This window comes from Chenopodium album, chromosome 26, assembly GCF_948465745.1.
Source record: "Chenopodium album chromosome 26, dcCheAlbu1.1, whole genome shotgun sequence".
Taxonomy (NCBI): domain Eukaryota; kingdom Viridiplantae; phylum Streptophyta; class Magnoliopsida; order Caryophyllales; family Amaranthaceae; genus Chenopodium; species Chenopodium album.
This window is the reverse complement of record NC_137859.1, coordinates 34,873,574-34,885,625: the sequence shown is the minus strand read 5'-3', so window position 1 is coordinate 34,885,625 and position 12,052 is coordinate 34,873,574. Positions and strand designations below refer to the sequence as shown.

General features: G+C 34.3%; 1 long non-coding RNA gene across 1 annotated transcript; it reads right to left on the bottom strand.

Moving 5' to 3' along the window:
• Nucleotides 1-505: 505 nt before the first annotated feature.
• On the bottom strand, nt 506-8,026 carry LOC145618518 (uncharacterized). Its single transcript, XR_014107933.1, has 5 exons — nt 7,775-8,026; nt 6,529-6,660; nt 3,742-3,872; nt 1,254-1,485; nt 506-866 (listed from the first exon to the last, which is right to left on the bottom strand). It is a non-coding gene; the product is annotated as an uncharacterized LOC145618518 (long non-coding RNA).
• Nucleotides 8,027-12,052: the final 4,026 nt, after the last annotated feature.

Sequence of the window (12,052 nt, the reverse complement as noted above, 5' to 3'; positions counted from 1 at the left end):
TAATAACAATAACAATAACAATAACAATAACAATAACAATAACAATAACAATAATAATAATAATAAAAGAAGATCTGCTCATTCAATCAGATAAATGGAAATTAAATCTAATATAGTATACTTGATACTAAACGAACTGCTAATCATAAAGTATTGATAGTATGTGGTAGATGTAACGTAATAGACATATATGACTTGACTATTTGCATGCAAGTCTTCTTTTTTTTTTTTTTTTTGGTTGTTGTTGTTGTCTTGGTACTACTACAAGGAGTTTCCCAAGGCTTCATCCCGAGACCTTGATTAAGGAGCAAGAGGCCCTTAACCACTCATGCTAATCTCGGTTGGTTGCATGCAATTCAAATTAAACAGAGAACGGCACCATCATATAAATGAATCATAAATCAAAATCAAATAGAGTAAAACTTCAATGGAAAGAAATAAGATGCTGGCACAAAATTGAATGCTAAATCAGCTATGTATATTGGTTGAATGAACCTTGATATGATAGGCAGAACATATATGTATACCTCTAATTGAAATTTGTAAAAATTTGACAAAGTTTCCCTAATACATGTACTGTACTTAAGATTGGATTTGATCTGGTCTTACAGTATCAGTTGATCAAACTAAAAGACTAAGTCTACAAAATCAGTACTCAATGCCAACAGAAACAACAGCACCAGAAAAATCATCCTGAATCATGAAGAGAAAGGGTGCAGAGTCTAGTACTAGCCGCCACCAGCAGGGGCAGGAGTGATGGCAGGTGGACGCCCTAGAACCCACAAACAAGCACATCCAACCAAAAACAAAGCGACGGAACTAATAACAATGCAGCTGAAACCCCACCAGTAGAGCGTGACTAATTCCTGCATTTAGTAATTTAACATGTAAATTATTATAATATAGTATTAAGTATATAAATAATAATTTAATAAGTAATAAACAAAATTTACTTAAAAATTAGTGGCAAATTTCCAATGGTAACCCATACATGGCCAATTTTAAAAGGTTTGTTAGTAAGTGATGCATGGTGGAATAAAGTAAACTATTTTTTGAGTTTTACAGAACCTATGATCAAATTTCTAAGGGATAAAGTCAAGTAAGATTATTTTTGTAGATAAAACCATAAATCAAGTAATTTATTTATATTATGAATAATGAACACAATTAAAACCCAAACAATAATCACCCAAATTGAAAGCGAATATTAAAATAAGCATTTTAAAATAACAATATAAACATGAGAGTCAAACCTCATGAGTGTACGAAGAGGTGCAGGTAGAAATATAGATCCCGAAGAAAGTGCAGGCAACGCTCACTAGCGTCAGAAAAACGCCAGCCCACTGAAGGAAAAGGCTGCGGAACGTCTCGCGTTGCACCTGCGGCTGTGGGTGCAGAAAAGGAACAGACTCTGGCGGCTGCTGCGGCTGCTGCGGCGCTGCCACAGCCTGCACCTCCAACCGAATGGGAATGACTACCGACATCCTGCATTTATTAAACATACTTTTCTTACTTGATGAAAACTCTTAACTTCAAAAATCAATATTATACAAAACAAAATTTCCAATTTACACCGAAAATAAATTTACAACTAGATAATTCTATTTACATCGCTAGAGAAGGTTTAATTAAAACAGAAAAAAGTAGAAAGAATAATACGGCTAACAAAACAAAGTGGCAAGAAAACCTTTAATAAGAGAAAAAAAAAATTAGACAAAAAAAAAAAATATAGGAAATTTTGTGAATAATTACCAAAAACTTTCCTACTTTGGTGAAAAACTACCTAAAAAGTTTTAATTTAAAAAAAAAACTACCTAAACTTTCTAAATACTCTTAATAGCACTACTAATTCACGGTTTCCGTTAACTTATCCATCTAAGGGACCCCCCTCTTTTACTTCCCTCCCAAAAAAGACCCAAGTTGACCTAAATGAGCAAATGCCCCTTAGTTCATCTCCCTACTCTTTCCCCTGTTCAATCAATACAAGAATTGACCGACCACACCACGTATCTACAAGATCGATTTTTTGTCTTCAATTTGTTAGTGACGGATACAAGAGGAAAAGCTATTGTTGGGCAGCAACTTTAATCTCTCCTAGAACCATTTTATGCGTGAAGTGTAATGGATGACAAAGGCAAGTTGATTTTTGCAATTATACAAGAAAAGAAAGGTCATGGAAGGTAAAGTGCTGTATTTTAGTTTTAAAATTCTTTGAAGTATGTGTGCTTCATATTTTATTAACAATGAATTAGATAATAAGAAACCCCCTAATTTTGATTGTTTAATGGTGTAATTATTGAATCAAAGTGTTGATGTTGCTCATTTAAAATAAAAATAAAGAATGAAAAAAAAAACCCTTTTGTTGTGTACTTTGTTAAGAATTGAAATAATCTATAAAAAAATAAAAATAAATAAACGCTCCTTGAAAGTTGAAAGTTTATGTACATTGTACAATTATGAACTTGAATCAATACTATTGTAATTTGTTTTCTATAATTTAGGATGTCATCCAAATATATAAACATGCACATATGGGTTGGTGGAAAGTTTATTTTTGATAAAGGAAGAACTGGTTATGTTGAGGGGAAAATGAACATGAAAAGATGTGTGTGTTAACTGAATTGAATGTTGAAAGTGTGAGGACTTACTGCAATGAAGGTGTTGTTTGGTAAAATTGCTCCAAAGTTTATTGTTTGGTATAAGAGGATTGGATTGAATTTGTCATGTAGGAGGGCAGTAATTGAGTGTCCAACAGATATAGAAGGGCTACTTAATAGTAAAGACATGAATGATGGGTGACAACATGGGCTATTGAAGACTGTAGTAGACCATCTGTTGGGCCATATGTACTCCCAAGAGTAGCAGGACCCAACCCAATTACTTCCCAAACCATAAGGCCTAGGCTGAACATTGATGATAACCCCACTTTCCAGGTCATAGTCAAACACAGACCTTCCTCATCCTTTACTTCACAGCTCATTTCAGCCTCTTCTTATCATAATATTGTACCAAGGCCACAAATTAACTCTTCCTCCCCAACAAATCCTAGTCCTACAATCAAAACTGATACTATTGGCAGAAAAGTTGTGAAACGAGAAAAAACAAGTAGTGTTAAAGCAGAAGGAAGGGTATAGTGCACAGCGAGGTTGAAGCTCACAAGGGTAAAGGGCACATTAGTGGAAAAAGTAGTAAAATAGATAATATTGAAAACTGGATTGATGCAGGGGAGCAGTCATCAGATTCTGAATACATTGATTTGGAAGTGGAGTTTGAGGATGGGAAAGAAGATAAGAAACGACAAGAGGGGGATGAACTTTTTGGGGGAACAGATGGTAATGACTACTTTGAGCAGATTAAGGTCACTTTATGTGGTACTAATCAATTATCCAAACTAATCAATTCCAAAACAAAAATCAGAAACCCTAAGTTCTTAAATCTTAACACCCCTAATTTCATAGGTTAAATATGACATCATCAATTTTACTAGCCTATTGTCAATTCATAATATCAATTTCAAAGCAAAAAAAAAAATGAGCAATTCAATATTATCAACCTAAAAAACTCAGAAACCCTAACTCCCTAATTAGATAAACTCAATAACAAATTAACAATGTCAAAGAACATACACACTAATTGACTAGATTAAATAACATAAACAACTCAATTAAGCACAAAATCAACCCAACAAGTCAACAATTAGTGTATATACGAAATTTAAATCTTACAAATCAATTAACTTACCAAGAAGAGTCGAAGGTCACGCAAGAAGGCAGTAGGAGTGGAGTGCAGCTATGCGGACGAAGGTGGCCAGAAGTGCGGCGGTCGGCGGGGCGGTGGCTGGAAGGTGCGGAGGTCGGCACTCACAGCAGCTCCTACAGAAATCAATGAGAATTGTGAGACGAAAAACAATGCGATCATGTTCTTTCAAAAACACGATACAATAGATGACGCTTTTGCACAATAGACAGACAATGCTTCTCTTATAAAAACCCCAAATAATAATCATTTTACTTTTTGTTAAAACAATGGCTAGTTTTTCTGAGATGTCTCAAGACATCTCACCTAATCAATAAAACTTAAATCAAGTAGTCAGAACAGCATAAAGTACTGCCTGTTTTCATTGAAAACTCGATACCTTGGAATTATTTCGTGTATTATAGTCAGGTTGTCACAAATCATGCTCCTGGGTTTACCATATTAGATAACTAAATGATAGATGCCGTAAGTTTTTCGTGTGAGTAAGATATATAGCCACTGCCTGATGGCAGATGGCCTGTTCTAATAAAGCTGCTAATGCTATAGTGCAGTACTCAGTTTATTGTGTTCAAGAATAATTCAAGATTTAGAGGAACAGATTAGTTAAACCAAAAAAGTACTACTCTTCTGCTAATTCATTAGTTTGGACAGTGATTTTTATTAAGCGTTCAGATTGTGAAGTATAGGTAAGACGAGGGGTTTTGGCAGACAAGAAGAATCAGATTCTAGAAGAACTTCTATGATAACACAGATACTAACACATTCAAAAGTTACACTACTTTTCGTATGAATGAAAATTTGCGGAACTTTCCGTAAAAAATGCAGGAATCAAATATAAATCTCATGTCTGCTTGCTTAACTAAAACATTCTATGACGCTGTTACAGCAATAGAAAACAAAAGTACATCTATAGTAAATCACCAGACATAGCAGTGCTACTCGTTCCTTCGATGAATTTTATACCATGCTTACAAAAAAAGACTAGATTGTTTCAGCAAGCTACTTGCATAATAAATCACATTAGTGGAAAAAGTAGTAAAATAGATAAAATTGAAGGATTGATGCAGGGGAGTGGTCCATCAGATTCTGAATATAGTGATTTAGAAGTTGAGTTTGAGGATGGGGAAGAAGATAAGAAATAACAAGAGGGGGATGAACTTTTTGTGGGAATAGATGGTAATGACTTCTTTGAGCAGATTAAGGTCAGTTTATGTGGTACCGGATGTTACATTGGTTCTGAGAAGAACACAGTTGGAGGTGAGAACAAAGGAGGTGGTGGTGAGCAAAAAGGACTAGATAATGAGCATTGCAAGGAAGATGATATGGGTATAGGTAATGTGGCCGAGCTTTTAGAAGAACTTAGAAGCCTAAAAAAGAAGCCTAAAAGGATTAGATGATGAGATTGATTCTAGCTTAACTTTCAACCCTGATTGAACATGTTGAGCTTTATCTTTTTGTAATGGATCATGTGCTCTTTTGTTGGTAGCTTAATATGTTTGAATTTTGGTTATTTTTGTGCTAATTTTGTTAACATAATATGTACAGCAATCAATAACTTTCCCATCATAATAACAATTACATAGCTCACATACTAACATATGTACAAAATTTTCATAGAAATCGTAAACTGAAACTGGGAGTGCTACTAAATGTAATTAGAAAGCTTTGGGTAGTTTTTCTTATAGAAAAAACTTTTTGGGTAGTTTTTTACAAAAATATAAAAGTTTTTGGTGGTTTTTCACGAATTTCCCAAGTAAAAAGAGGAAAGCTAGTTAATATAGAGATATTGGTGGGGCCCTTAGACGCCAAGCTTGACGTATACTGGTAGTGCTATTAGAATTTTTTACAAAGTTTAGGTAGTTTTGTCAAAATTAAAACTTTTTGGGTAGTTTTTCAAAGAACCAGGAAAGTTATTGGTAGTTTTTCACAACATTTCCAAAAAAAACACGCACTACAAATGTTACAGAAGCAACGAATATTGCCATCCACGCTATCAATATGTTATTGACACAAAGAACCAGGATGATTCTATTGCCTACGAGACAGAGCAGCCCTTGAAAGCTAAGCTAGCTGATGCTATCTTTGGGGTGAAACTCAAGCAATTAAGGATGCAATGACTGCTCTCAAATAGGAAGTACTGCAAAATGTTGCAATACTATAGAGCAGTATTCAGTTTATTGTGTTCTAGAATAGTTCAAGATTCAGAGGAACAAATTAATTAAACCAAAAAAGCACTAATCTACTGCAAATTCATTAGTTTGGACAGTGGTTTTTTTTAAGCGTGCAGATTGTGAAGTATGGGTAAGACGAGAGGTTTTGGCAGACATGAAGAATCAGATTCTAGAAAAACTTCTATGATAACACACATACTAACACATTCAAAAGTTACACTACTTTTCATATGAATGAAAATTTGCGTAACTTTTCGTAAAAAATGCAGGAATCAAATATAAATCTCATGTCTGCTTGCATAACTAAAGCATTCTATGACGCTAACCAATACAAATTCAAGACAGTTATTCAAAATCACTATACTATATCCAATTGACCTCTACTAATATCAGCAATTCAATACTATCAATTCCTAAAAAAATCGGAAACCCTAACTCCTTAATTTGATAAATTCAATAACAAATCAACAATGTCAAAGAACATACACACTAATTGACTAGATTAAATAACATAAACAACTCAATTAAGCACAAAATCAACCCAACAAGTCAACAATTAGTGTATACACGAAATTTAAAACTTACAAAACAATTAACTTACCAAGAAGAGTCGAAGGTCACACAAGAAGGCTGTAGGAGTGGAGTGCAGCTATGCGGACGGAGGTGGCCGGAAGGTGCGGCGATCGGCGGGGCGGTGGCTGGAAGGTGCGGCGGTCAGCACTCACAGCAGCTCCTACGTAAATCAATGAGAATTGTGATGGAATTGTGAGACGAAAAACAATGCGATCATGGCTTTTCAAAAACATGATACAATAGATGACAATTTTGCACAATAGACAGACAATGCTTCTCTTATACAAACCCCAAATAATAATCATTTTACTTTTTGTTAAAACAATGGCTAGTTTTTCTTAGATTTCTCAAGACATCTCAATCAATAAAACTTAAATCAAGTAGTCAGAACTGCCTGTTTTCATTGAAAACTCGATACCTTGGAATTATTTCGTGTATAATAGTCAGGTTGTCACAAATTATGCTCCTGGGTTTACTATATTAGATAACTAAATGATAGACGCCGTAAGTTTTTCGTGTGAGTAAGATATATAGCCACTGCCTGGTGGCAGATGGCCTGTTCTAATAATGCTGCTAATACTATAGAGCAGTATTCAGTTTATTGTGTTCAAGAATAATTTAAGATTCACAGGAACAGATTAATTAAAACAAAATAGTACTACTCTACTGCAAATTCATTAGTTTGGACAGTGATTTTTATTAAGCGTGCAGATTGTGAAGTATGGGTAAGACGAGAGAGGTTTTGGCAGACACGAAGAGTCAAATTCTAGAAGAACTTCTATGATAACACAGATACTAACACATTCAAAAGTTACATTACTTTTCATAGGAATGAAAATTTGCGTAACTTTCCGTAAAAATTGCAGGAATCAAATATAAAACTCATGTATGCTTGCTTAACTAAAACATTCTATCAATTCCAAACTAATCAATTCCAAAACAAAAATCAGAAACCCTAAGTTCTTAAATTTTAACACCCCTAATTTCATAGGTTAAATATGAAATCATCAATTTTACTAGCCTATTGTCAATTCATAATATCAATTTCAAAGAAAAAAAAAATCAGCAATTCAATATTATCAATTCCTAAAAAAATCACAAACCCTAACTCCCTAATTTGATAAATTCAATGACAAATCAACAATGTCAAAGAACATACACACTAATTGACTAGATTAAATAACATAAACAACTAAATTAAGCACAAAATCAACCCAACAAGTCAGCAATTAGTGTATATACGAAATTTAAAACTTACAAATCAATAAACTTACCAAGAAGAGTCGAAGGTCACGCAAGAACGGAGTGCAGCTATGCCGACGGAGGTGGCCGGAAGTTTGGCGGTCGGCGGTCGGCGGTGCGGTGGCTGGAATGTGCGGCGGTCAGCACTCACAGCAGCTCCTACGGAAATCAATGAGAATTGCTGGTGAGGTGAGAGAAAGAAGAGTGAGGTGTGAAGAACTCCAGTGAGGTGGTGACAGGGCGGTGGAGTGGGTGGAGAAGTGTGAAAGTGAACAAAAAGGGGTTGTGTGTTGGTGTTTGGTGATTCCTTTGTTTTTCACTACATGTAGAACTGTCAATTTTGGTAAATGGGTCGAGTTTGAGTCGGGTTAGTGTGGGTCGGGTCGTCTCTAGGTCGGTTCATGTTCGGGTTCGGGTCTCAAATACTCGGGTCTAGGGTTGGTTTCAGGTCGGGTTCGGGTCACCATTTTTTTGGGTTTAGACGGGTCGGTTAATAATCGGGTTAGGGTCGGTATTTCGATCGGGTCAGCTTTTGACAGCTCTAGATTAACCCCGTGCATCATAAGAAGTGAATTATAGACTTATAAAACGTAATTGAAAGAAAATAACTTCCTCATTTTTCTTAATTAATTTTTAATTAATTATGAATATACAATTCACGAAAGTGCATAATTTTCTTTTTTAATTAAGAAATTTCAATTAAATTATATTATTAAATATTGTTAACAACTCATAAATAACTTAATAGCATAATATGTGTAGAAAACCCAAAATTTAAAATTTTAATGTAATATATTTTCAAAGCTATGTTAAATAGGGTAGCTTAATAAGGGAAAAAAAAAATATGACATCATCCTTGCATTTTGGAGGGAAAAAATTAAATAAAATAGTGACACGTAGACAATGATGACATCAGCAGTTGTTATTTTAGTATATATAATATAATATAGATTAAAAAATAAAAAAAAAAAAAAAAAAAAAAAACATACTACATGGAATGATTTTTCATTTTGTTCATTCCATTCTCTTTATCGTGTGCGAACCGAACGGCCCTTTAGGGTTTATTTCTTCTGAACATTGAAAATAGGGTAGAGAAATGATAGGCGTGTCGCGTACCTAACAAAAATAACCTAACAAGACCACTACTATGTAGACGGGCAAGTAAGGGTCGGATCCCAAGAGACTATGGTTCAACTAATTAATTAGACTCAAGTAACTACTAAGCAAGTAACCAATCAATAGTGAAATTCAACTAATCTAATTCTAAACAAAATAAACAAGAAGAATCAAGATGAAATAATTCGATTAATAAAAACATCCAGAGTTAAGTATCACCACTAGTATGAATAATGCAAAGATAAATCCCTACCCCAATTAATCAAAATAATAATACTCAAAGGAAGGACGTGCCCTTGAAAATACCAATAAACCCCTTCCGAGTATTTATGGCTTCTCTAAAATCCAATCAAACCTATTTCCATGGTATCATGCAATTTAGAGACATTAAACTCAACATCCATTCAATCCTAGCAATCCATCCTACCTATTTCCATGGAGAATTTCATGCCCTTATTGAATTTAATCAAACCATCTAATCTCAACTTCCATTGATAAATAAGATACTTGGTTCAATCAATATCAAATTACGTCTAACCTAACATTGATAAATTAGCACAATTCAATAAGCAAAGCAATTAATCTAATAAAATAAGGAATTGGGGGAAATCATGCATTACTCATAACTAGGGTTCAACCTAACCCTAGAATATAAATCTACTCACTCATAATTAAATTAACAAAATAATCAAAAGACATAATAATATAGGAAAGAAGAAATACTTGAATTAATGGAATTGAAGATAGAATCTTGAACAAAGTAAATCTAAAATTGAAGGGAATTGTAGAATTCTTCAACTCAATTTAACGAGTCCAAAAAGTGATCTAATATGCCTAACCAAAGCCTATTTATATCCCTAGGAATAAGTTAAGAAGTTTCCTAAAATAGGTCTTCCAAACCGCCTCAAACTTGGCTTCGATGCTTCGTCAGGTGATAGCCACGGGTTACCCAAAGCTGCTAGGACTTTGCCACGGCCAACCCGTGGTGTCTACTGATCTTGGTAGGCTTCTCTTGGGCATAAAAGGAGGAGCCACGACCAGGCCAAAGCTTAATGCAACAAGCCACGACCAGGCCAAGGCTAGGCAACTTCTACACAAAACTCCTTCGAAAACAACTTCAAGCTTGGAATGTGACCATATGATGTTGGGCTTGTAATCTCCTACACGCTCCTAGCTCACTTAGCTTGCAAAGGTGCTCTTTTACGCGTAAATCCTAAAAAATAAAGAAAGAGAGCACGAGGAGAGCAACATCGAAATATAAAGAAATATAGCTCTAAAAGATTAAATATATAGAGAAAATATGATAGAAACACTCAAATATAACATATAACAATGAGTATATAAATGTGTTATCAAATTCCCCCACACTTAACCTTTACTCGTCCTCGAGGAAAGAAAACAAAACTAACCTAGAAAGCAATAAATCCTAATACTCACTGTCGTAGGAATCACGATTGCACTTAGCATGTGCAACAAGCCCTTTAAACCCCTAGGCTACCCTAGTGGACGAGTTTGGTCTCGTGAAGGTTTTCAAAAGGCATACCTACAAAGCCGAACCAAAAACTTCCAAACCAAAATGTTCAACCAAGTGATTAAATTGAAAATCAAAATCATTTTAATTCAAAACTCAATTTATGCATCACAAATCAATGACATAGATGAAACGATAAATTGTAGCACCCTTCAATAACCAACCAATCTTGCCACTTCCTTTCCTCAAGCTTGAACCTTCCCTAAGGATGCTCAACCCTATTAGCTCAATGCCTCACTTCGATTTGATGACCTTCGTCAAGACTTGCACAAAATCTTGCCCTCCACCGTTTTAGTGACCAATTTGCAAGGAAAATCAAGAGGACTTTTAAAGGGTAAGCTTGGGTGATAGGGTGACAGAGATATAAATTTGGGAATGTGGTGCTTAAAATCAATCCAACAAAAACTCATACATAACACCCTTGAATGTGATATGCACGAAATCATGAAATATCAACCATGAGATTAAAAACAACAAATTTCCAACAATGAACGCATTGCTCTTCCTTGTCAACTCCATTGATTCAACATTAACATTTACCCTTCTTTATTTCTCATCATCATTTTTCAATACTCTTTTTTTTCTTTTCATTTTTTCATTTTTTTCATTTTTTTTATATCATATCTTTATTCACTTTTTTTTTTCATTTTTTTTTTCATACAACCTTCCTTGTTTTTTCTTTTTTTTTTTTCATACCACCTTCCTTCGAATAGCTCATCATACAAATCAACATGCCTTAACAAAATACTCTTCTTATCCAAACAATGCATTACGGAACCATAATGTTGTAACACAAGGGTAGTCAAGAAAGAAATAAGGCTCAAAGGGGCTATCAAGAGAAGGATGTAACATATAAAGAAAAATTCCTAAAGATGACTCTGAAAGCTCTAAATAACAAAAATATGCCTCAATCATATTTCCCAAGCAATTCGGTAATCGATCTCAGGAAGCTAAAATGCAAGTCTCAATTAGGGCGATCAAGAAGGAGGGTATTCGATTTGAGTCTTACGAGGTTCGTGGCCCTCCAAAAGGTACTTATCGCACAAGAGGAAAGCGAAACCATCTTACCACAAACAATTGTCATCGAAAGGATTTACGCTCTTATCGAATTACTCAAGCCAATGTCAATCAATTCATGAAAAATAGTGGAAAATGTTATTTTCTTTTGAGAATCACTTGTTTCACATATTGGAATGGAAATTCAAGATGACACTATAAATTACTAAAGCCTGATAAATATAGTGAATAAAACCCTCCCCCACACTTGAATATTGCAATGTCCACAATGCAAAATATATCATGAATAAATATAATAGGGGAAAATACTACACTATGGTAGTACATAGGTTCTACCTAACATACCAAAATAATACAAGAAAATGGCACTAAGACTACCAAACTGCAGAAAACGAAAATCCTAGAGAATAAACAAATGCAGAAGAACAAGGACACTAAAATAAAAAAAAAATAATAAAAAAAAAAAAATAACAACTAAGGAGTAATAAAAAAATAAATAAATAAAAAGGAAAACTTTAATCCTAGACATCAAGCTAATACTAGAACAATTAGCTAAAAGATTAAAAGAAAACTAATTAAGGGTTAGAAAATTGGGTTGCCTCCCAAAAGCGCTTGTTTATAAGGTCATAAGCTCGACCTCCTTTAG